Here is a 23,924-nt window from a genome sequence, read left to right on the forward strand (position 1 = left end):
TCAACATAGACATAGGAGTGCTGCCATCATTGTTGGAGAGGTTAGAGGTGGGGGATCAGCCTGTCAGTGCTCAAAGCATATGCCACGTATCAAATTAAATTGGTCTTCGTTGCTGTTGTCCCATAAGGAAGCCTCTTCTAAAAATGATGCACAAGAAAGCTCGCAGTTTGCTGAAGACAGGCAGACGAAGGATCTGGATTACTGGAACCATGTACTGTGATCTGATGAGACCAATATAAACTTATTTGGTTCACATTGTGTCAAGCATGTGTGGCAGCAGCCAAGTGAGGAGTACAAAATCAAGGGTGTCCTGCCTACAGTGAAGTATGGTGGTCGAGTGTCATGGTTTGGGGCTACATGAGTGCTGCTGGCTGTAGGGAGCTACAGTTCATTGAGGGAACCATGAATGCCAACATGTACTGTGACACACTGAAGCAGAGCATGATCCCCTCCCTCCCGAAACTAGGATGCTGAGTAGTATTCCAACATAACGACCCCAAACACATCTCCAAGACGACCACTGCGTTACTAAAGAAACTGAGGGTAAAGGTGCTGGACTCTCCAAGCGTCTCCAGTCCTAAACCCTATTGAGCATCTATGGAGCCTCCTCAAACTTTTAGATTGAGGCGCACAAGGTCTCTTCCATCCTCCATAACAACATCATGGAGCTGATGGATGTTAGAGGATCCTGTGAAGCTCTAGTGAACTCCATGGCCAAGAAAGTTAAGGCAGTGATTGACAATAATGGTGGCCACACAAAATATTGACACTTTGGGGACAATTTGGCCATATTCTCTTAGGGGTGTAGTTGCTTTGTCGACAGCAGCTTTGACATTTATGGCTGTACTAGAAGGTGGCCTGATTCTAACGCATCGGGTATTCTAGAATTTACGTATTGTGCAGTTAATGTATGATTTTTGTTATATATATATATATATATATATATATATATATATATATATATATATATATATATATATATATATATGAGACAGATGTTGTTTTGTGTACTTACCAAGTGTTTGTGTAGGGCGCTGTAAATGTTCTAGGTGTGGGGGTGTGTGAGAGCGGTGTTGTATGTGTGTTGCGTTGTGTGTGTTGCGTTGTTTGTGGAGCGCTGTATGTCTGCAGCGTTCTGTGTGTGTGGTGCTGTGTGTGTTGCGCGGTTTGTGTGGGTGTCTGTGTAGGGCGGTGTTTGTGGTTCCCAGTGTGTGTGTGGTGTGTTGTGCGGTGCGCGTGTGGCGGTATGTGTGTGTTTTGGGGGGAGGTGTGCACCCCCATCGTGCTCCATCCCCCATGCTGCGCACCCCCCATCGTACTCCTTTCCCATGCTGCGCATCCCCATCGTGCTCCATCCCCCATGCTGCGCATCCCCATCGTGCTCCATCCCCCATGCTGCGCACCCCTCATAGTGCTCCATCCCCCATGCTGCGCACCCCTCATCGTGCTCCATCCCCCATGCTGCGCACCCCTCATCGTGCACCATCCCCCATGCTGCGCACCCCTCATCGTGCACCCATCCCCCATACTGCGCACCCCCCATTGTGCTCCATCCCCCATGCTGCGCACCCCCCATTGTGCTCCATCCTCCAAGCTGCACACCCCCCATCGTGCTCCATCCCCCATGCTGCGCACCCCCCATCGTGCTCCATCCCCCATGCTGCGCACCCCCCATCGTGCTCCATCCTCCATGCTGCACACCCCCCATTGTGCTCCATCCCCCATGCTGCGCACCCCCCATCGTGCTCCATCTCCCATGCTGCGCACCCCCCATCGTGCTGCGCACCCCCCATCGTGCTGCGCACCCCCCATCGTGCTCCATCCCCGATGCTGGGGCCGCCGGGGGCGGGTCCAAGCGTGGCAACGTGGGGCGGGGATGAGCGGGCGAGGCGTCAGCGTATGCCGGCTCCCTGCACATGTGTACCAGGAGCCGGTGTACGCTGGTAACCATGATACACATCGGGTAACTAAGGAAAGCGCTTCCTATAGTTACGCGATGTGTATCATGGTTACCAGCGTACACCGGCTCCGTCACGATCCCAGCATCGCAAGGTTATGTCCGCTGGGGGCGGGGCCGAGTGTGGCGGGGGCGAGCGGGCGAGGCGTCAGCGTATGCCGGCTCCCTGCACATGTGTACCGGGAGCCGGTGTACGCTGGAGCGGGCGATGCGTGCGGAGGGCCGGGGCGAGTGGCTAATCCATGCGGGGGGCGGGGCCAGGCCGAGGCGAGCGGCCAATCCGTGGGTGTGGCGGGCCCAGGCCGAGCCCAGCGGCCTATCCGACAGTTGTCACTCTAACGACACTGTCACGGTGACACAATTTTGGAGCAAGACAGACAGACAGAATAAGGCAATTTATATATATATATAGATGTCGTTTTATTTAGAGGACACCAAATTTACATTGTTACACAAGCTGGACACTGACTACTTTAATATAATGTAAAGTGTCATCTTCAGTGTTGTCCCATGAAAAGGTATAATAAAATGTTTATACGAATGTGAGGGGTGTACTCACTTTGTGATATACTGTATATTATAGGTATATGACATTCCAAGGTTGGTGTATGTTTGGGAACTCTGTTAAAGGGGTTGTCCAGGCTTTCACATTGATGGGCTATCCTTAGTATAGGTAATCAATGACGGATCGGTGGGAGTGCGACACCTGACACCCCCATGGAGTAGGGGGTTCCCCGTACCTCTGTCGGACAGATCTACTCAGTTGTGGAGCTGTACAACTGTATAATGGCCACAGCTGAGTTTTGCATATCCACCCACTACTTGAATCAGTAGGGGGAGGATGTGCTGCAGCTGACCGCGGTCCCTATTCAGTCGACAGAGTTGTGCTGTGCAGCTACATAACTGAGTAGTCCCTGCCGATCGCGGCAGCATTGAGAGTAGCCGATCTGCGGGGTGCCGAGTGTTGCAACCCAACCGATCAGACATAGATGACCTATCCTAGTTCAACATCCCTTTGAACAACCTTTTCAACATACGTGTATAAAGGCACTTGGCAGACGCCTTCCATACAGCGACAGTTGCCATATTACTTTAGCGTTATCTTTCTTTTTCTTCTATCCGCTTCTGCAATTCGTGTCTGATAAAAGTCTGTTTTTGGACCGAAATATCACTTTACATACTGTATATAGGTCGTTACCGTACAATAAACTATTAGCAAATAATTTAGCAATTGGAGTCCCGAGTATATTTTATGTGCTTCATAGACAATCCTCAATAACCACATAGATCACAGCCAAGACATGTAAGTGCGGAGATCGCTGTATGTCGTGTTCATACACGATACTGAATAAATCGAGGTTTTGAAATTTGTTTGCATTTTTTCATTGTTTCCTTTTCATTAATCTGTATATTGATCCTGTGATTACCAAAATTCCACAATTTTTTCCTTCTTGGTCTTGCAATTGTTTGTGAAGAAAATAGGAGCAGCACCAAGGTAAAGTGGGTGCAAAGCCTCCCTGGCAAATACCAAAGCATTGAAATAAAGATAAAATGGAGGCAGCACACCAAGCTGTGATAGGAGCATCTTCTCTGTCAATACAGAGCAGTACATCTGTGAATTCTTGATACCATCAATGAAATATACGGTAGCTCCCGACACCAGCAGCTCATGCAGCCCCAGATAAGGACACTGCCACCACCATGTGTCACTGTAGGCACCAGACATTTAGAACAATGCCTAGTGCCAACTGTGAACCATGGTGGTGGCAGTGTCCTTATGTGGGGCTGCATGAGCTTCAGGTGGGTGCCAGGAAGCTACATTTCATTGATGGTATAAAGAATTCACAGACATACTGCTCTATATTGAAACACCAGATGCTCCTATCACTCCATACTTTTGGTAGATGTGCACTTTACAACATAATGATCACATACCTCTGACTGGTTGAGCATCCAGGCTCTTAAATAGGTCGTTCTTGAAGAATGAAAAAAGATAGATGTTACAATATGTCACCAGCTTGTTCATTCCAGGCCTAGAAGACTTGGTGCTGTCCTTTAAAAATCACGGAGGTCACACAAAATAAAAGATGTAGTAGTTTTTTATTTTTATGTGGGATGTACTCATTTTTGCATCATCTAATTTGAGTAAAACTGAAGATTTTGTAATGAAAGTTATATTATTAACCTTACTTTCATGTTATAGGTGAACATATATTCTATTTCACTTAGTCCTGTAAAAATTTTGGAAATTGTTCTTGTATTTAGTGAAATATTGATTATCCGCTTACTTTTCCAAAGGGGTGTACTCATTTACACTGAACACTGTTTGATCAGTCTGAGGCTATGTGCCCACGTTGCGTATTTGCATGCAGTTACGCTGCGTATTGCACTGCAGCGTAACTGCATGCGTCCTGCGTCCCCAGCACAATCTATGGAGGTTGTGCATGAGCCATGCCCACGCTGCGTTCTAAAAAGCAACCTGCCACTTCTTTCGTGTGCTCTGCACGCTGTCTCCATTCTGTCTATGGGAGAGGCAGCATCCAGAGCGCACGAATTCTGCAGACACCAAAGTTTCAGAACAGAGCTTTTCAGCTGCGTTCTGAAGCGCACATGCAGTGATTTTATGCTGCGGTGCGGAACGCACACACGTGAGCACATAGCCTTAGCGATATAGCAGTGGCCACAAAACAGTGCCTGCACTACCAAAGCTGAAGTGGTGCTACATCAGTTACCCCGAAGATGTCCTGGCCGATACTGTCAGACATGTGGTGGGGGTTAAAGGATGTGGCAATTATTTTGAGTGCCAACATTCTGCACAAAATACTTCACAGATCTCCAGTGATAAATCTGTACTGTGGCACACTATCATTTTGAATATAGGCATTTCTTCAGGTTGGGACATCCTGACATTGTTACCATTCCAGCATTTTCCTTTTTGTTTAGTACTGGAGTGGTACTTGAAATCCAAGTCCACTGCCCCTGGTATTCTACTCACTGCCCAGCGTTTTCATACTTTTTCGGCGTCTCTCTGGTGCCACCTTGTGACTGTAACTTCTGACTGGCCAGAAGGCAAATGTTACATCATGTGCTCTCATTATAACTCTGAGAGTCAGAACATGACTCTCATAGAGTTGTATTGAGTTGTAACCTCTGGCATGCTGTATGAAGCACTGGAGCTGCCGGCAGGTCGCATATCACAGGAGACTGACCGGAGCAGCTACAATAGAAGATGAAGACGCCGGAGAGTGAGTATAAGACCAGGGCCAGGGGACTTAAATTTAAAGCGCCATTCTAGCAATGAAATAAGAAACCGCTGGAGTGGTATTTTTGTTTTTTGTTTTTTTTTAGTTTGGACTACTCCTTTTCTTAGAAGGCTATTTCTGAGGACTACATCTATGGGGTGCAGGTATTATAACTTGATTCCACCTGCAGAAGTCAGGAAAATCTGACCCTGTTTTGGTCAATCTGACAAAAAAAAACTAGTGATGCGAGTTACAAAGTAGCTTTAAAGTCAAGTTTCGAAACCATAACAATAGATGCTATTTTGGTCTGGTGCTATGAACCGCAGGATTGTTTATTGACAAGCCCCATTATTCATTGCATGACAATAAAGCGGTTTGAGGCCGTAGTTATTGCTCATCCCATGTATGTACCTTTTGTACTGTTCTCACAATGTTCTGCATTGTACCTGCTGGGCTGTCAGGACACCTTCCCCACAGAGAGGTGTAACATGTACCTGTGCATCACAAAGTATCCTGTCCCCTTGGGCCAATTGAGTTTTCTACCAGTTTTTGTGATTACCCTGTTGAGATTTTTTTTTTTTGTGTATGGTGAATGAATTCTTAAATAATGGTAAATGTGATAAAGCGTATGAATACCTATTCTCTCCTGTTCTTGGTTTTCTTCACTTTGTTCTTAAAGTGGATCTTTCTCTGAAGTTTTACTTTAAACTGAGCGCCTCTTCCAATTTCTGATGCTTCACAGATTTTGGAAGTTTTTTTTTTTATTTTTCCTGTGCCTTTTTTCCAAAGCTATGCTCCCTGGAAATAAAGGGGCACATTTTTCCTCCAACCAGTTGGACATGTACTACGGAACCTCTGTATGGACGTTTGCATTTTCTTCGGCGCTCCATTGGGAGACCCAGACGATTGGGTGTATAGCTACTGCCTCCGGAGGCCACACAAAGTATTACACTAAAAAGTGTAAGGCCCCTCCCCTTCTGCATATACACCCCCCGTGGGATCACGGGCTCCTCAGTTTTATGCTTTGTGCGAAGGAGGTCAGACATCCACGCATAGCTCCACTGTTTAGTCAGCAGCAGCTGCTGACTATGTCGGATGGAAGAAAAGAGGGCCCATACTAGGGCCCCCAGCATGCTCCCTTCTCACCCCACTTTTGTCGGCGGTGTTTGTTAAGGTTGAGGTACCCATTGCGGGTACGGAGGCTGGAGCCCACATGCTGCTTTCCTTCCCCATCCCCCTGAGGGCTCTGGGTGAAGTGGGATCTTACCGGCCTCCAGGCTCTGAGGCCGGGCTCCATCCACAGACCCGGAGATCCTGCTGGAATGGAGCTGAGTATCGTCAGGGACAAGGCCCTGCAACGTTAAGGTACTCTGTGTCCCCGTACAGACCACGCACACACCAGCATGCTGGGTGTGTTAGTGCACCGGGGACAACAGCGCTGCGCGCTGGGGCTATACTCACTGCAGCTTAGCTGAGTGAGTTAATGTGTGGGAAACTGCCGCGCCGGCCGCTGCTAGAAGCTGCGGCGCGGATGAGACTTGTGGTGCGCCGGGGACTTCCGCGCTGACCGTGCTTTTACGACGGCAGCGCTTATAAATCGAGTCCCCGGCTTTTGCGGCCTAGTTTCGTTTCCTTCCCGCCCCCGGGCCTGCCAGTCAGGGAAGGGGCGGGACGCTGTACAATGGTCAGCACCGAGGGCTGGAGTCTTATTTACATACTCCAGCCCCCTCACTGGGCACAGTGGGACGCCAGTTTCCTGCTCTTTGTCTGGGGCACGCCCACGGCCCGCCCCTCTTCACAGGACGCCGGCAGCCATTCCTGTATGTAGTCTAAGCTGGAGAACGGACACAGGCTCTGGGAGACCCGGTCAAGGGATTCTGGCGACCACACACCCGCTTAAGCGGGCGGTTAGCAGCACCTTGGTGCTGACCCCACGAGTGCCACAGTGTTTTGTGTACTTTATGCTGGTACCTATATTTGCACTGTACGGTCGCTTCTTGGCTATATACCCCTGGATTGCTCTGAGGAGACAACAGCATGTCATCCGCAGAAAAGCAAGGGTGCCAGGGCACAGGCTTTCTATGCTGTCTGTACCGCAAGTGAGGCTGTTTTACCGGCAGGTTCCACTAACCCCCATTGGGTAGAGTCTCTGCTAGTGGTGGCCCAGAGAGAGCCACCTGTGAAACTGTCCAGAGGACAGAGTTTGCAGTTTTTTGCGGATAAAATGTCTGGGACTATGACCAAGATTCTAGAAACTTGCAGTCCAGGCCGGTGACTCAGACAATGGGCACTGTTGAACAATGCCCCCCGGTCTCCCTCAGTTGGAACTAATACGTGCTCCAAGGGGGTCCCATACATCCCAGGCTGAAGGCTCTGCACGGACGACAGTCCCAGTCAGCCTAAGCGAGCTCGCTGGGAGAGACCCTCGACTTCACACACTGGTCAGGGTCTCAGCGAGAGGATTCTCTGTATGATGAGGCAGAGGTAGCTGATCAGGATTCTGATCCTGAGACCGCTTTCAATCTGGATGTTCCTAATAGTGACGCCATGGTGAACGATCTCATAGCGTCCATCAATAGACTGGTGGATATTTCTCCCTCAGCCCCTCCAGTGGAGGAGTCAGCTTCGCAGCAGGAGAAATTCCATTTCAGGTATCCCAAGCGTAAATTCAGTACTTTTTGGGCCACTCTGACTTCAGAGAAGCAGTCCAGAAACACCACGCTTATCCAGACAAGCGTTTCTCCACACGTCTCTAGGATACACGTTATCCCTTTCCCCCTGACGTGGTCAAGCGCTGGACCCAGTGTCCAAAGGTGGATCCCCCAATCTCCAGGCTTGCGGCTAGATCCATAGTTGCAGTGGAAGATGGGACTTCACTTAAAGATGCCATTGACAGACAGATGGACCTCTGGTTGAAATCTGTCTATGAAGCTATCGGCGTGTCGTTTGCTCCGGCATTCGCAGCCGTATGGGCGCTCCAAGCTATTTCAGCTGGTCTGGCGCAGGTGGACACCGCCACACGTACATCTGTGCCGCAGATGGCGTCCTTAACCTCGCATATGTTTGCATTGCGACTTACGCTATTAATGCTGTCCTGGACTCTACGAGCCGTACGTCAGTGGCGTCCGCCAACTCCGTGGTTTTTACGCAGAGCCTTGTGGTTAAGGGAATGGAAGGCAGATTCTGCTTCCAAAAAGTGTTTAACCAGTTTGCCATTATCTGGTGTCAGACTGTTTGGTGAGCGATTGGATGAAATCATTAAACAGTCCAAGGGTAAGGATTCTTCCTTACACCAGCCCAGATCAAACAAAACCCAACAGAGGAAAGGACAGTCGAGGTTTCGGTCCTTTCCAGGCTCGGGCAGGTCCCAGTTTTCCTCGTCCATAAGGACTCAAAAGGCTCAGAGGGGCTCAGATTCCTGGCGGGCTCAATCACGCCCAAAGAAGGCAGCCGGAGGAACCGCTACCAAGGCGGTTTCCTCATGACTTTCAGCCCTCTCTCTCCGCATCCGCGGTCGGTGGCAGACTCTCCCGCTTTGGCGACATTTAGCTGCCACAGGTCAAAAACCGGTGGGTGAGAGACATTTTGTCTCACGTGTACAGGATAGAGTTCTGTGCTCGTCCTCCGGCTCGATTCTTCAGAACTTCCCCACCTCCCGACCGAGCCGATGCTCTTCTGCAGGCAGAAGGAGTGGTAATCCCTGTTCCTCTGCAGGAACAAGGTCACGGTTTTTACTCCAATCTGGTTGTGGTGCCAAAAAAGGACGGCTCTTTCCGTTCCGTTCTGGACCTATAACTGCTTGAAAACCAGGCGGTTCCGGATGGAATCCCTCCGCTCCGTCTTTGCCTCAATGTCTCAAGGAGATCTCCTAGCATCAATAGACATCAGGATGCTTATCTCCACGTGCCGATTGCTCCAGAGCACCAGCGTTTGCTACGATTCGTTATAGAAGACGAGCATCTTCAGTTCGTAGCCCTGCCCTTCGGTCTGGCGACAGCCCCACGGGTTTTCACCAAGGTCATGGCAGCAGTGGTAGCAGTCCTGCACTCTCAGGGTCACTCTGTGATCCCTTACTTGGACGATCTACTTCTCAAGGCACCCTCTCAAGAGGCATGCCAACACGGCCTGAACGTTGCGCTGGAGACTCTCCAGAGTTTCGGGTGGATCATCAACTTTTCAAAGTTAATTCTGACCCCGACCCAATCGCTGACATATCTTGGCATGGAGTTTCATACTCTCTCAGCGATAGTGAAGCTTCCGCTGGACAAACAGCGTTCACTACAGACGGGGGTGCAGTCTCTCCTTCAAGGCCAGTCACACCCCTTAAGACGCCTCATGCACTTCTTAGCGAAGATGGTAGCAGCAATGGAGGCAGTCCCTTTCGCGCAGTTTCATCTGCGTCCACTGCAATGGGACATTCTCCGCCAATGGGATGGGAAGTCGACGTCCCTAGACAGGAACGTCTCCCTTTCTCAGACGGTCAAGGACTCTCTTCAGTGGTGGCTTCTTCCCACCTCATTGTCAAAAGGAAAGTCCTTCCTACCCCCATCCTGGGCGGTGGTCACGACAGGCGCGAGTCTGTCAGGGTGGGGAGCAGTCTTTCTCCACCACAGGGCTCAGGGTACGTGGACTCAGCAAGAGTCCACCCTTCAGATCAATGTTCTGGAAATCTGGGCAGTGTATCTTGCCCTGCAAGCCTTCCAGCAGTGGCTGGAAGGCAAACAGATCCGAATTCAGTCGGACAACTCCACAGCGGTGGCATACATCAACCACCAAGGCGGAACACGCAGTCGGCAAGCCTCCCAGGCAGTCCGGCGGATTCTGATGTGGGTGGAAGACAGAGCATCCACCATATCCGCAGTTCACATCCCGGGCGTAGAAAACTGGGAACCAGACTTCCTCAGTTGCCAGGGTATGGACGCAGGGGAATGGTCTCTGCACCCGGACGTGTTTCAGGAAATCTGTAGCCGCTGGGGGATGCCGGACGTCGACCTAATGGCGTCTCGGCACAACAACAAGGTCCCGATTTTTCATGGCGCGGTCTCACGATCAAAGAGCTCTGGCGGCAGGCGCCTTAGTTCGGGATGGGTCGCAGTTCCAGCTACCCTATGTGTTTACCCCTCTGGCACTGTTGCCCAGAGTGCTACGCAAGATCAGCTCCGATTGCCGCCGCGCCATCCTCGTCGCCCCAGACTGGCCGAGGAGGTCGTGGTACCCGGATCTGTGGCATCTCACGGTCGGCCAACCGTGGGCACTACCAGACCGGCCAGACTTACTGTCCCAAGGGCCGTTTTTCCGTCTGAATTCTACGGCCCTGAACCTGACTGTGTGGCCATTGAGTCCTGGATCCTAGCGTCTTCAGGATTATCTCAAGACGTCATTGCCACCATGAGACGGGCTAGGAAGCCGACGTCTGCCAAGATCTACCACAGGACGTGGAAGATATTCTTATCTTAGTGCTCTGCTCAGGGAGTGTCTCCCTGGCCATTTGCATTGCCTACTTTTCTTTCCTTCCTGCAATCTGGTTTGGAAAAAGGTTTGTCGCTCGGCTCCCTTAAAGGACAAGTCCCAGCGCTGTCTGTATTCTTTCAGAAGCGCCTAGCACGACTTCCTCAGGTACGCACGTTCCTGCAGGGGGTTTGTCACATTGTCCCTCCGTACAAGAGGCCGTTAGACCCATGGGATCTGAACAGGGTACTAATTGCTCTCCACGAAGCCGTCCTTCGAGCCTCTGAGGGATGTTTCACTTTCTCGACTTTCACAGAAAGTGGCCTTTCTGGTAGCGGTCACATCTCTTCGGAGAGTGTCCGAACTAGCAGCGCGGTCAGCCAAAGCTCCCTTCCTGGTGTTTCACCAAGACAAGGTAGTGCTGCGCCCGATTCCGGAGTTTCTCCCTAAGGTGGTATCCCCCTTTCATCTCAATCAGGATATCTCCTTACCTTCCTTTTGTCCTCATCCAGTTCATCGATATGAAATGGATTTGCATTTGTTGGATCTGGTGAGAGCACTCAGAATCTACATTTCCCGCACGGCGCCCCTGCGCCGCTCGGATGCACTCTTTGTACTTGACTCTGGTCAGCGTAAAGGGTCGCAGGCTTCCAAATCCACCCTGGCTCGATGGATCAAGGAACCAATTCTTGAAGCCTACCGTTCTGCTGGGCTTCCGGTTCCATCAGGGCTGAAGGCCCATTCTACCAGAGCCGTGGGTGCGTCCTGGGCATTACGGCACCAGGCTACGGCTCAGCAGGTGTGCCAGGCAGCTACCTGGTCGAGTCTGCACACTTTCACCAAGCATTATCAGGTGCACACCTACGCTTAGGCGGATGCCAGCCTAGGTAGAAGAGTCCTGCAGGCGGCGATTGCCTCCATGTAGGGAAGGGCTGTTTTACGGCCCTAACTTGAGGTATTAATTTACCCACCCAGGGACTGCTTTTGGACGTCCCAATCGTCTGGGTCTCCCAATGGAGCGCCGAAGAAGAAGGGAATTTTGTTACTTACCGTAAATTCCTTTTCTTCTAGCTCCAATTGGGAGACCCAGCACCCGCCCTGTTTCCTTCGGGATTTTTGTTTTTTTCGGGTACACATGTTGTTCATGTTGAATGGTTTCAGTTCTCCGATGTTCCTTCGGATTGAATTTGTTTAACCAGTTATTGGCTTTCCTCCTTCTTGCTTTTGCACTAAAACTGAGGAGCCCGTGATCCCACGGGGGGTGTATATGCAGAAGGGGAGGGGCCTTACACTTTTTAGTGTAATACTTTGTGTGGCCTCCGGAGGCAGTAGCTATCAATCGTCTGGGTCTCCCAATTGGAGCTAGAAGAAAAGGAATTTACGGTAAGTAACAAAATTCCCTTCTTCTCCACTGACTGTGCCCACAGCCATTCTACAGTATACTTCCAGGTGGGTGAAGGGAAAATATTCACCTTTTTATCAAGGAGCATAGTTTTGGAATGGCACCGGCACAGAAGAAAAAAAACACCACAAAAAACTATTCCAGAATCAGTGAAGCCGCACCAATTTACGAAAGAGATCTAGTGAAAGGTCCTCTTTAAATGCAAAATGAAAGTTTCTAAATATTTATTATTCCCATCACTTTTCTGTTGTAGAGTCTGTGTACCTCTTTCACATAGCTGACTCTGCTGCTGCTTCTCCCTTAAAAGAATATATCCGGGACTTGCATTAACAGGCAGGTAGCTGGTGCCGTTCTTCCGCCAGTACAGTTCAGTCACAGACCGCTCCTGCCAGGATTTCAGCCGCTTCCGCTAACGTTGTGTCAACAGAGCAGCTGCTTCCTTCTCATCCGCTCTTCTCTGTAGACTGTGCGGGACAGATGAGGTCATGCTGATTGACAGCGGCACCCCAGTTAGACAACGGGGAGCTGGCTGGCTATCAGCATGATAACCTCTGTCCGCCCCTTCTACCGGGCATAGCAGAAAAGAAGCCTCTGCTGTTTTGATGAAGCCATTGTATCGCTGACCGGAGCGGTCTGTGATGAACGATGCCGGGCACAACAGGCAGGAAAGTAGTTAGCAACAACCTGATTTTTTTGTTTTTTGTTAAAGTCCCAGATACACCTTTTTAAATCCCCAGTACACATTAGATTAATGTCGTCTGAATTCACGGATATCAAAGTCTAATTTGTATGGAGGAGCTGGCCAACTGATTGCCGGGAAAGAGGTCTATTGCGCATATCTCATTTCGGACTACCAATTGCATTATTTTTTCGGAGATAAGCTGTTGGCCAACGTGTCAGTCAGCGGCTTTCTCCTACAGAACACAGCAGTGCTTGGCCGAACGAGCAATCCGGTGTAGGATAGTCGGCTGAGATGGCTGCCGGCGGATCAATTGGCCAAACCATCACTGGACCCACAACCATTGTGCGTGAAAATAGAGAAAAATAGAGAATGCGGTGTTTGTGAGCATTGCTGAGTCCAGAGGAATCAGGGTAACCAGGAGATTGGAAAGAAGGGAATTTTTATTGACAACGCGTTTTGGAATTGTTATAAGGCCTAAGACACACGGCATGAAAATCGGTGTGAGTGGAATGCGATAAAAAATCGCATTCCACTCTGACCAATATTAGCCTGTGTGTCCGCATCCATGAGTAATTATTTTCTCAGCCCTAATCGGACCGAGAAAACAATCGCAGCATGCTGTGATTGTAATGTGATCATTGTTTCTCTCGCACTCATTCAAGTCTATGTGGCGAGTGAAAAATCTGTGTACCGTGAGTGCAGTGCGAGAATGGCAATAGCCGGCTACGGAAGAGAGAGGGAGATAAAACCCTCCCTCCTCTACTCAGAGCCGGCCCGCCCCTCTGCAGCATCGGCCCGCCCCCCACAGCTGAGGTCCGCTCGCACGATCGGACCTCCGTCACAGGGACACTCGCATAACACTCGGCTCTACTGTACGGCCAGCGAGAGCCGAGTGTCATGCGAGGGGATCGCAGTAATCCCCGTGTGGCCCCAGCCTAACTCCTTCATCAGGTACAAAATAGAGGTATGTAGACTAGACATATATAGATACCCACCCACACTCAGCTAACATGAATAATTAAATGAAGCGTTGCTATTCAAGAATTAAAAAAACAAAACTTTTTTACAAATAAAACATGGATTAAACATACAAAATTTTGTGTTTTTTTTTTTATAAATTAGTCCTATTATATAATATGTGGACCTTTCACCAGTTGGTGCATATTAAACTGGCCACATCATGGAATAGTAGCTGCAGAGCTGGGTAACTCTTTAATTTCCCCTCTCCATTGCGGAAAAATTAGATGGTAAAGTTTAGTTTATCATTTATGTTAAATCCAAGGGGGCGATGCCAGAGATTCTCCTCTGGGGACTTGTACTTCTCCTGTAAATCAGGGTCATGGAGTTTTTATTCTGTTCGGCTTAACATGAAAAAACAAATCAGACTTTGGGTTGATCCTTTAGGCGCGGTGTTCGGTCGGAATCTTCTGCTCTGACATTCCTATTTATTTACAGTTTTAGGATATGTTTTGTTATTGTAATAGTTGCATCTACATGTATTTATTCATTGGAATGGTGATTTATGAGTTTATATGTCCATGTTATTTACATTTAATTTATGATTGATTATACTGATTAGACGGCTTTGAGGTGTGACATCCCAGCATGACAAATAAGCAACTAATTGTTATCTGGAATATATTAAGGCCCCGTCACACTAAGCAACATCGCTAGCAACATCGCTGGTAACGAACAACTTTTGTGACGTTGCTAGCGATGTTGCTGTGTGTGACATCCAGCAACAACCTGGCCCCTGCTGTGAGGTCGTTGGTTGTTGCTGAATGTCCTGGGCCATTTTTTAGTTGTTGCTGTCCCGCTGTGAAGCACAGATCGCTGTGTGTGACAGCGAGACAGCAACAACTAATGTGCAGTGAGCAGGGAGCCAGCTTCTGCGGAGGCTGGTAACCAATGTAAACATCGGGTAACCAAGAAGCCCTGTCCTTGGTTACCCGATATTTACCTTTGTTACCAGCCTCCGCCTCTCTCACTGTCAGTGCCGGCTCCTGCTCTGTGCACATTTAGCTGCAGCACACATCAGGTAATTAACCCGATGTGTGCTGTAACTAGGAGAGGAAGGAGCCAGCACTAAGTAGTGTGCGCTGCTCCCTGCTCTGTGCACATGTAGCTGCAGCACACATCAGGTAATTAACCCGATGTGTGCTGTAACTAGGAGAGCAAGGAGCCAGCGCTAAGCATTGTGCGCTGCTCCCTGCTCTGTGCACATTTAGCTGCAGCACACATCGGGTTAATTAACCCGATGTGTGCTGTAACTAGGAGACTGGGGGCTGGTCACTGGTTGCTGGTGAGCTCACCAGCAACTCGTGTAGCCACGCTCCAGCGATCCCTGCCAGGTCAGGTTGCTGGTGGGATCGCTGGAGCGTCGCAGTGTGACATCTCACCAGCAACCTCCTAACAACTTACCAGCGATCCCTATCGTTGTTGGGATCGCTGGTAAGTTGCTTAGTGTGACTGGACCTTTAGAGCCGGTAGCATAAGTGGGCATGGGATGGCAGCTGTTGTGGTGGTGGTGTTGGTCTGGTTGAGTAGCCAGTGCATAGGATTGGGCAGTCTATGGGTCAGGAGTAGAGATTCGGTGTTCGCTCGTACGTAACACAGACTTAAAAAAAACCACCCAGACATTTGGATTCTGAGTTTTGGTGCTGTTACGTATGAACACCACTCATGAGTGGATCGTTGTGCTCGGGTACGCTCGGTCCTCAGCCCAGTGTGAGCCGGTTGCAGTGTTTGGATGGTTTGCTCTGCGGTAACAACAGCGTGATCGGATGTAGTGTGCACCGAAAAAAATTGGAAAAACCCCGTCCCTGGAAGTGATCTGTTTACGGCTGGATGTGTGTGAGTGGAGACCCGAACTGCTAAATTGGTGCCTTCCATTGGGGTTCAGGTCAAGTCCAGGTCCTAAACCGAACTTTAGATAAAGTCCTGCTGAACCGAACCTCCGTGGATCCACTCATCTCTAGTCAGGAGAAGGTGCGGATTTGGAGCTTCTTTGATGATAACCTTGTACTGCTAAACCTTTAATTCAGTTGATATAGGTACTAATTGTAACTTCTGCTAAATTAAAAATCATTTTTTTATGAAACAAAAAAAAACTTGAACCATGAAGGTTTGTTTTTTGGGGAACAGGTTGTATTTTTTTATTGCTTTGGCTTTATTTGAGATGCATTTATTTTATTTCCTTTATTTCATTTTCTTTATGGTCTTCTCCCGCCATATGAGCCGCGGTTATCTTTTTAAAGTGAAAGTTATTGCAGCCTTAATAGATATTATTGCACTAAAGATAAGTAAAGGTCCCAGCAAATGTCATTCAAGGTCAGACGGTTAATGTACAGATATGTAGAGAAAAGTCCAAGAGGCATAGCACATGACCTAGAGGCCTCTGTAAGCACATGAAATGTTCATGATTGCAGGAAGACAGAAGTATGGCTTTAAATACAAATGTGGCTCAGGGAAAAGATAATAGCAGCACAACCCAGGCTTGAAAAATTGCATCTGAACAAACAGCCAAAGTACTGGAGCAATATCCTTTTGCTTTGATGGGAACACGGCGGAGAGTATGTCTTAGCACCTGATGCCAAGTGTCCCACCTGGTGGGGGAAGCTGCATTAATCTGTAGCGTGCATTCAACGAGAACCTTTTTCACTGTAAACAGGCTGCCATTCACCCTATCAACCAACAAATCTCATGCTCATCAATTTTTTTTGTTTTTTTGCTTTGTTTTGCTTTGTTTTTTTGCACCAAAGATCATAATTCTCAACAGTGCATCGTCCTGTGTAAACAGGTCTCACACAGCCAAGAACAAAGGCAGCCTGTTCACTAAACAGTCTACTTCTAATCACTCAGTGCACTTGTTTACTGCTGTCTGGCTGCTTGTGCACTGTGAACCGGCTGCCAATCACCCTCTGAACCAACAAAACTCTCACTTATTGGGAGAAATTGTTTTTTGCTCAAAAGATCATAATGGTGCATCGTCCTGTGTAAACAGGTCTTGCATAGCCGAGAACAATTGCAGCCTGTTCACTGAACAGTTTACTATTGATCACTCAGCGCACGTCGTTTACTGCTGTCTGGCTGTGCAGGCCGATTATCGGACTGCCGATCTCTAAGGCTATGTGCGCACGCTGTGTTTTTTTGACGCTGCATTTTTGTGCGTTTTTGGCTGCTAAAAATGCACCTGCGTCGAAAAAACGCATAAACGCATGCGTTTTTACCGCGATTTGGTGCGTTTTTGGCTTTTGGCTGCGTTTTGCTGCGTTTTTGATCTCTGCGTTTTGCTGCGTTTTTCCAATGCATTGCATGGGCGGAAAACGCAGAAAAACGCAGGAAAGAATTGACATGTCCATTTTTTTTTTCAAGCTCAAAAACGCAGCTTAAAAAAACAGTTGTGTGCGGACAGCAAAAATGAAAACTCATAGACTTTGCTGGGGAAGCAAAGTCATGCAGTTTTGAGGGCAAAAACGCACCCGAAAAACGCCGCTAAAAACGCACTGTGCGCACATAGCCTTAAGGTTTACTGCTCTGCGGTCACAGTCTGTCCATGTAAATGGACTCTTAGCCATCTAAACAATGATAAACTCCACTTTATACCAGCTTATTATTCAGACTAAAGTGAGTCCATCTTAAAGCAGCTTGGGTTAGGCTGGAGTTGGGTCATGTACTAGAAGACGATGCACTACAATAGAAGAAAGTAATCCGGCGATATGAATGAGGCATGTAAAATGGACGTAGAGTTTTCTTTAAAAAAACGCAGTTAAACGCAGCAAAAAAGCCGAAGGTGCATTTTTTTGGGACCAAAAATGTGTATCTTTGTGGTCACCACAATGATGCAGCGTGTGCACATAGCCTTAATGTAACCAATGGGGCCGGCGTCTGACTGTTATGGCTATGTACATGTGTTTTTTCCTGAAAGAAGTAGTTTAGGCTACCAGAAAAGCATTGTCCCCGGCTGCTTGTTTTACATAAAATAGCAAACTGCTCGGTACTGTGCTTTATATGTGTTCTTGTTGCTGGCAGAGCAGTCCACGTTTTACTAACATATTCTTTCGTTCACAGCATATCTGATATTGAGGCTTTTCTGTGTGAAAACTACAGGAAACAGTCTACAATTCTTGGCATCAACAAAGTAGATCTCCCGTATGGAACCCGGAAAGGAGGTAACTTTTAATTTTTGCGTAATATTTTTTTTCCTACTACCATTTAAAATCCATTTTAGTTTCCGCTAGTACATGGAACAGTATTTCTATAACAAATCCCTGTATTTTACCTCCGTAATATATTATGTGATTGCTTGTTTACTAAAGGCCTCCATACACATAATTTGGCCAAACTCACTAATCGTATAATGTTAATAAAGCCCTTAACACAGTAAATTGCATGACATAATAAGGTCACAAAAGCCCTGGGAGAGCCAGAAAGCACTGCGGAATATAGTGGCGCTATATAAGTAACATTGCTGGAACGGTGCTGTCACCGGAGGTGAGTATGTAGTATTTTACTTGAGGGAACCTGGGTGATTAAGAAGAGGTTGTCACCAGACTACTGTTGACCTACCTAATGACAGAATAAAGTTGTGTCAGAAGCTTTGATAAAAGCGATGTGCTGCTTCCTAGCCTCTGATAAATGGAGTGTGCTGCTTCCTAGCCTCTGATAAAAGCGGTGGGCTGCTTCCTAACCTCTAATAAAAGTGTCGTGCTGCTTCCTAGTCTCTGATAAAAGCAGTGTGCTTCTTCCTAACCTCTGATAAATGGAGCGTGCGGCTTCCTAGCCTCTGATAAAAGCGGTGTGCTGCTTCCTAACCTCTGATAAAAGCGGTGTTTTGCTTCCTAACCTCTGATAAATGGAGCGTGCTGCTTACTACCCTCTGATAAAAGCGGCATGCTGCTTCCTACCCTCTGATAAAAGCGGCGTGCTGCTTCCTAACCTCTGATAAAAGCGGTGTGCTGCTTCCTAACCTCTGATAAATGGAGCGTGCTGCTTCCTAACCTCTGATAAAAGCGATGTGCTGCTTCCTAACCTCTGATAAAAGCGGCGTGCTGCTTCCTAACCTCTGATAAAAGCGGTGTGCTGCTTCCTAACCTCTGATAAATGGAGCGTGCTGCTTCCTAACCTCTGATAAAAGCGATGTGCTGCTTCCTAACCTCTGATAAATGGAGCGTGCTGCTTCCTAACCTCTGATAAATGGAGCGTGCTGCTTCCTAAAAAAAAAAAATCAAATCTTTATTTTTATATAGCGCTAACCTATTCCGCAGCGCTTTACATACATCAGGAACACTGTCCCCATTGGGGCTCACAATCTAAAATCCCTATCTGTATGTTTTTGGAGTGTGGGAGGAAACCGGAGTACCCGGAGGAAACCCACGCAAACACGGGGAGAACATACAAACTCCTTGCAGATGTTGTCCTTGGTGGGATTCGAACCCAGGACCCTAGCGCTGCAAGTCAGCAGTGCTAACCACTTAGCCACCGTGCCGTCCTAACCTCTGATAAAAGCGGCGTGCTGCTTCTTAACCCCTTTCCTACCAGGGGCTTTTCTGTTTTGGTGCTTGTTTTTTCCCTCTTTTTTTTTTTCCAAGAGCTATAACTGTTTTTATTTTTCCATGGACATATACGTAGGAGGGCTTGTTCCTAGCTGTATGAGTTTGACAGATTGATAGCATCATTTATTGCTTGGCAGCAGCAGCAGGCAGAGCTTGGCTCCACTCGCTGCAGTTAGAGGAAGATAATGGCTGTGTACCTGCAACCGTTATCTGCCTGGAAAGATGCAAGCTCAGTTCCTGAGCCTGCATTGCAGACGGGGACTGGACAAAACGTAATAGAGCAAATGGGTTAATAGATGAGAATATTTATTTAAATCAGGTTTTTATGTTAAACATACTTTTTTTTGGGGAGGTTACAGTGAAAGGTAACAACTGTATAACGTAGGTAGCGCAGGGTCCACCCTTCACAGTAGGAGTTATTACAGCTCACCTTCTCCTCCTCCCATCACTATAACCAATGGCCAGATCAGAGCATTCCCAGATTAGTTTTTATATAAACCGGGTCTGAGTCAGTCTGTTGGTGCTAATGTGTATGTGAAAAAAACGGGAAGTAAAAGTCTAATGGGGCACAGTGACACTTCTATTATTGTTATTTTATTTACAGTGGAACCTCGCTTAACGAGTAACCCAGTTAAAGAGAATTTCGCTTAACAAGCAAAGCTTTCTGTAAATTTGTAACTCGGTTTACGAGAAAGCTTTGCCGTACGAGCAAAATACTCACTGCACACACTTCCGATTCCGTACATCCACCGTGCTCTGACCCGCACTTGCAGTCCACACAAACATAAACAAGCACGCACAAAACCCACACAAACACACACGCACACACATACAGTATTATGCTCACCTTACCTTCCGTTCCATCGCTGGCCTCCTGGGTCTTGTAGTTCGCCGCTCCAGGATGTGTATAGGCAAGCATCGCGATGAGGCAGGAACTTCCCTTGTCAGCCGCTACTCAAAGGCACCGCGCTGACCAATCAGAGGCAAGCAGCTCCTGCCTTTGACGTCAGCACTCTGGCAGCGGAAGTTCCTCCCTCGCGGTGATGGTTACCCGATACACAGCCCATACTAGCGAACAGCAAGTTCCAGCAGGCTGGCGATGGAACGGAAGGTAAGGTGAGCATAATATGTGCGTGTGCGTGCGTGCTTGTGTGAGTTTGTGCATGTTTTTGCATGTGTGGAATGGCACAATAGGGGACCAGGAAGGGACATTTAATAAGTTGTGGAATGAATTGTTGCATTGCAATGATTTCCTTTGGGAAATCTTGCTTTGCTGAACGAGTAACTTGGTTAACAGGCACAGTCCCAGAACGGATTGCTCTCGTTAACCAAGGTTCCACTGTATATATTTTTACACTGTATGGTAATCTGGTGAAGGATGTCCTTCAGCGCTCCTTAATCTGAGAACTCCTGACTCGTTCTGCAAGTTTTTCAATTTTTAATTTTAAGCGATCACCTTAGGAGACACTGCTGTTTTCCGCTTCAGTCATTACACTGCAGAGCGTCTGCCCTCGGGTCCGTGTAAACCTGGAGACAGATTAAGCACAAGTGCGAATTTCCCTCTAACTCAAGGTGATCCTGTGCGGTAACCACAGCATTGCATTTACCCCACAAGCTGATCCTCCCCCCCCCCCCCCCCACCCCTGTGTCTGCTCACTGAGGATATTTACATCCTGCGAGTTTGGGGCTATCGTATATATTGTCCTCAAGCAATCTCCTGGTTTTCTTGTGAAATACACAGTACCAGGAAATTCTCACTGTGTAATGCAGATTAACATACTTCACTGATCAGTGGTAAGAGATTATTTGCTTAGATACTAATCTGTGCAGATTAGCTGCTTCTCACACCAGACTGTTACAACATGTAATGTGAATCACTCCTAACTGCAAAACACCACAGAAGCTCATGTACCGGTCATGCCCTCTGAACCGTTACTCACCAGCTGCTGCAGAACAGCTTTTTGAAGAAGAGGAACAGTCCTATCCCCATACACATGTATGTGTTTTTATCCATTGTTTAGGGTTTTATATGGATAGAAAAGTACACGTTTTAATGTATGCCCACCACCCACCCCAAAATGGAAGTCCACTCAGAGACTGGTGTAAGCATTCGCCTGCTCACGTTATGGGGGGCACTCACTTGGCTGCGTTTCCAGGGGTAACACAGGAACACAAAGTCTTAAAAAGTCCAAACCGTTTATTAAAAAATCCAGCATCATCCGCTTCTCCAAACAGAATCAGAAACAATACACAGTTAACCCGGATACCAGTCCGGTAACTCCAGAGAGGTTTCTGTGCCTCTTTACCTCTTGCCGGCTGTTTCCCTAGGAACAGAATTTCTGGTCCGTCTTTGTCGCGGACCGCCCGCTCAAGTTTGGACACTACTAGTGTCAGAGTGGAGCTCCCTCAGCCTCCACTCACTCAGTTCCAGATGGTTGAAGGCAACCCACGCTTCCTTAGGTGAGTTCCTTCCAGAGGCTCTAACCTCTCTGAGAATAGCAGCCTCTTTACCGGCCAGAGGCTGCTCCTCATGCAGGGCTGTTCCACACACCGCTTCACACTCACTGACTCCATGTGCCAAACAAGCTAACTAAGACCTGTGTCAGACACACCCATGGGCAGGGGTATGTGGATGGCCAGTCCCACCCATCTCTTAGCCATCCGTAATCCTGGCCCATTCAATACTATAGGAAGCTGTGGTACTACATGTACCAGAAAGAACTCCCAGGATCTCACCACTTCCGTGGTGCATACCTATCATTCACAATATAACTGATCGCCTTGTCACACTGGTCAAGAGAATGAGTCTAGAAGAAAGTGTGTACTGTCCATGTGTCTCACTGACTAGCAGCAGGAGAAGCTAATATCCATATATTCCTAATACATAAAAAAAAAACTAGATGAGTCAGTGATGGCAACAATGGACTTAAGCGGGCTTTACACGCTACGATATATAATAATAATAATTTTTTTCATTTATATAGCGCTGTTAATTCCACAGCGCTTTACATACATTGGCAACACTGTCCCCACTGGAGCTCACAATCTAAAGTTCCTATCTGTATGTCTTTGCAATGTCGGAGGAAACCGGAGTACCCAGAGGAAACCCACGCAAACACGGGGAGAACATACAAACTACTTGCAGATGTTGTCCTTAATGGGACTAGAACCCCAGCGCTGCAAGGCTGCAGTGCTAACCACTGAGCCACCGTGCCGCCCATATCTAACGAGATGGCGGCGTCACGTCGTAAGTGACGCACATCCGGCATCGTTAGTGACATCGTAGCATGAGACAGCTATGAACGAGCAGAAATACTCACGGGGGTTACAACATTGTGCGACACGGGCAAGAAATTGCCCGTGCCGCACAAACTATGGCGGCAGGTGCGATCGCACGATAAATTGTAACGTGTAAAGTAGGCTTTAAAGGGAACCTGTCACCAGATTTTTCCCTATTAAACTAAAAGAATCTCCTTCTGCAGCTCCTGGGCTGCATTCTATGAAGGTGCACCTTGGCCCTTACTCCCCTTCCAGACCCCAAAAATAACTTCATAAAACTTGGCCGCTAGGTATGCTAATTACCTTGGTTGGCCAGATGGACAGGCTCATTTTCTGCTCCTTTCCCCCCTCCTGCCGCTGATCGCCGTCCTCCTTCCTTGATTGACGGGATGACGCCCTCTGTCATCCTCCTTGTCGCATTTTCAAATCTCGCGCCTGTGCAGTTATGTCGGCTCGCGCAGGTGCAGTTCGCTCTGCCATATGCCAGACACTTAGTTACTAGTGTCTGGAAAGGTTAAAGAAAATGATGGGGCGGTTTGTAATTTAAATTCAGAAGAAGTGAAATCCAGCGGATCACAGGCAGGATGGATTAAAACCTTTTCTTTATTTTCATCTCATTAAAAATGGACAGACAGCATCCACAAGGTACAGTTATCCAACGCGTTTCGACATAACGCAGTGTCGTTAGTTCTTATTCATGGATAAGAACTAACGACACTGCGTTATAAACGGTTTTAATCCATCCTGCCTGTGATCCGCTGGATTTCACTTCTTCTGAATTTAAATTACAAACCGCCCCATCATTTTCTTTAACCTTTCCAGACACTAGTAAAAGTCACTTTCCTCCTAACATGGCTATAAGCTGCACACAGGGATCTATATGACCGGTGTGTAAATAGTGCGGACAGCAACTCTCCATGTAAAGCAACTGTGGACCGCACCCGTATCCTGCCGATAAATTGGAGCTTCACCTTGGTCTGGTTTCTGAGCGACCTAACTGATGTAACTAATGCTGTGAAGACGCAATAAAGGTGTCCTGACACCAGTCGATACCAGTCCGGTATATTGTACTCCAGCTCTCTCTCGACCTGCCCTCTTATATGGTCCTTTGCACTGAAAGTCATCGTATCAGAACTATACATACTTCAGGCTTCGGGAACAAGAATCATGTCATTGCATACGGCGACTAACCCGTTAATGACCAAATATACAATAGATTATATCATGGATATTTTGTGCTGTCTCTGGGATTGTAATATTTACACCATGGATTGCCTCCTAATATGACTCCAATATTAAAGGGCACTTTTAGTGTTAATGTAAGCTACATAAAAAAAACTGTAAAATTAAAATAATCCTT

General features: G+C 47.8%; 1 protein-coding gene across 1 annotated transcript in view; it reads left to right on the top strand.

Moving 5' to 3' along the window:
• The first annotated feature begins 17,818 nt into the window (after positions 1–17,818).
• ST3GAL6 (ST3 beta-galactoside alpha-2,3-sialyltransferase 6) overlaps positions 17,819–23,924 on the top strand; it is a 75,029-nt gene continuing 68,923 nt past the window's right edge. The window contains exon 1 of the mRNA XM_075335139.1: positions 17,819–17,902. The gene's annotated coding sequence lies outside the window, so the exon portion shown is untranslated. The remainder of the gene's footprint in view (positions 17,903–23,924) is intronic.

Source organism: Anomaloglossus baeobatrachus, chromosome 2, assembly GCF_048569485.1.
Source record: "Anomaloglossus baeobatrachus isolate aAnoBae1 chromosome 2, aAnoBae1.hap1, whole genome shotgun sequence".
NCBI classification, from domain to species: domain Eukaryota; kingdom Metazoa; phylum Chordata; class Amphibia; order Anura; family Aromobatidae; genus Anomaloglossus; species Anomaloglossus baeobatrachus.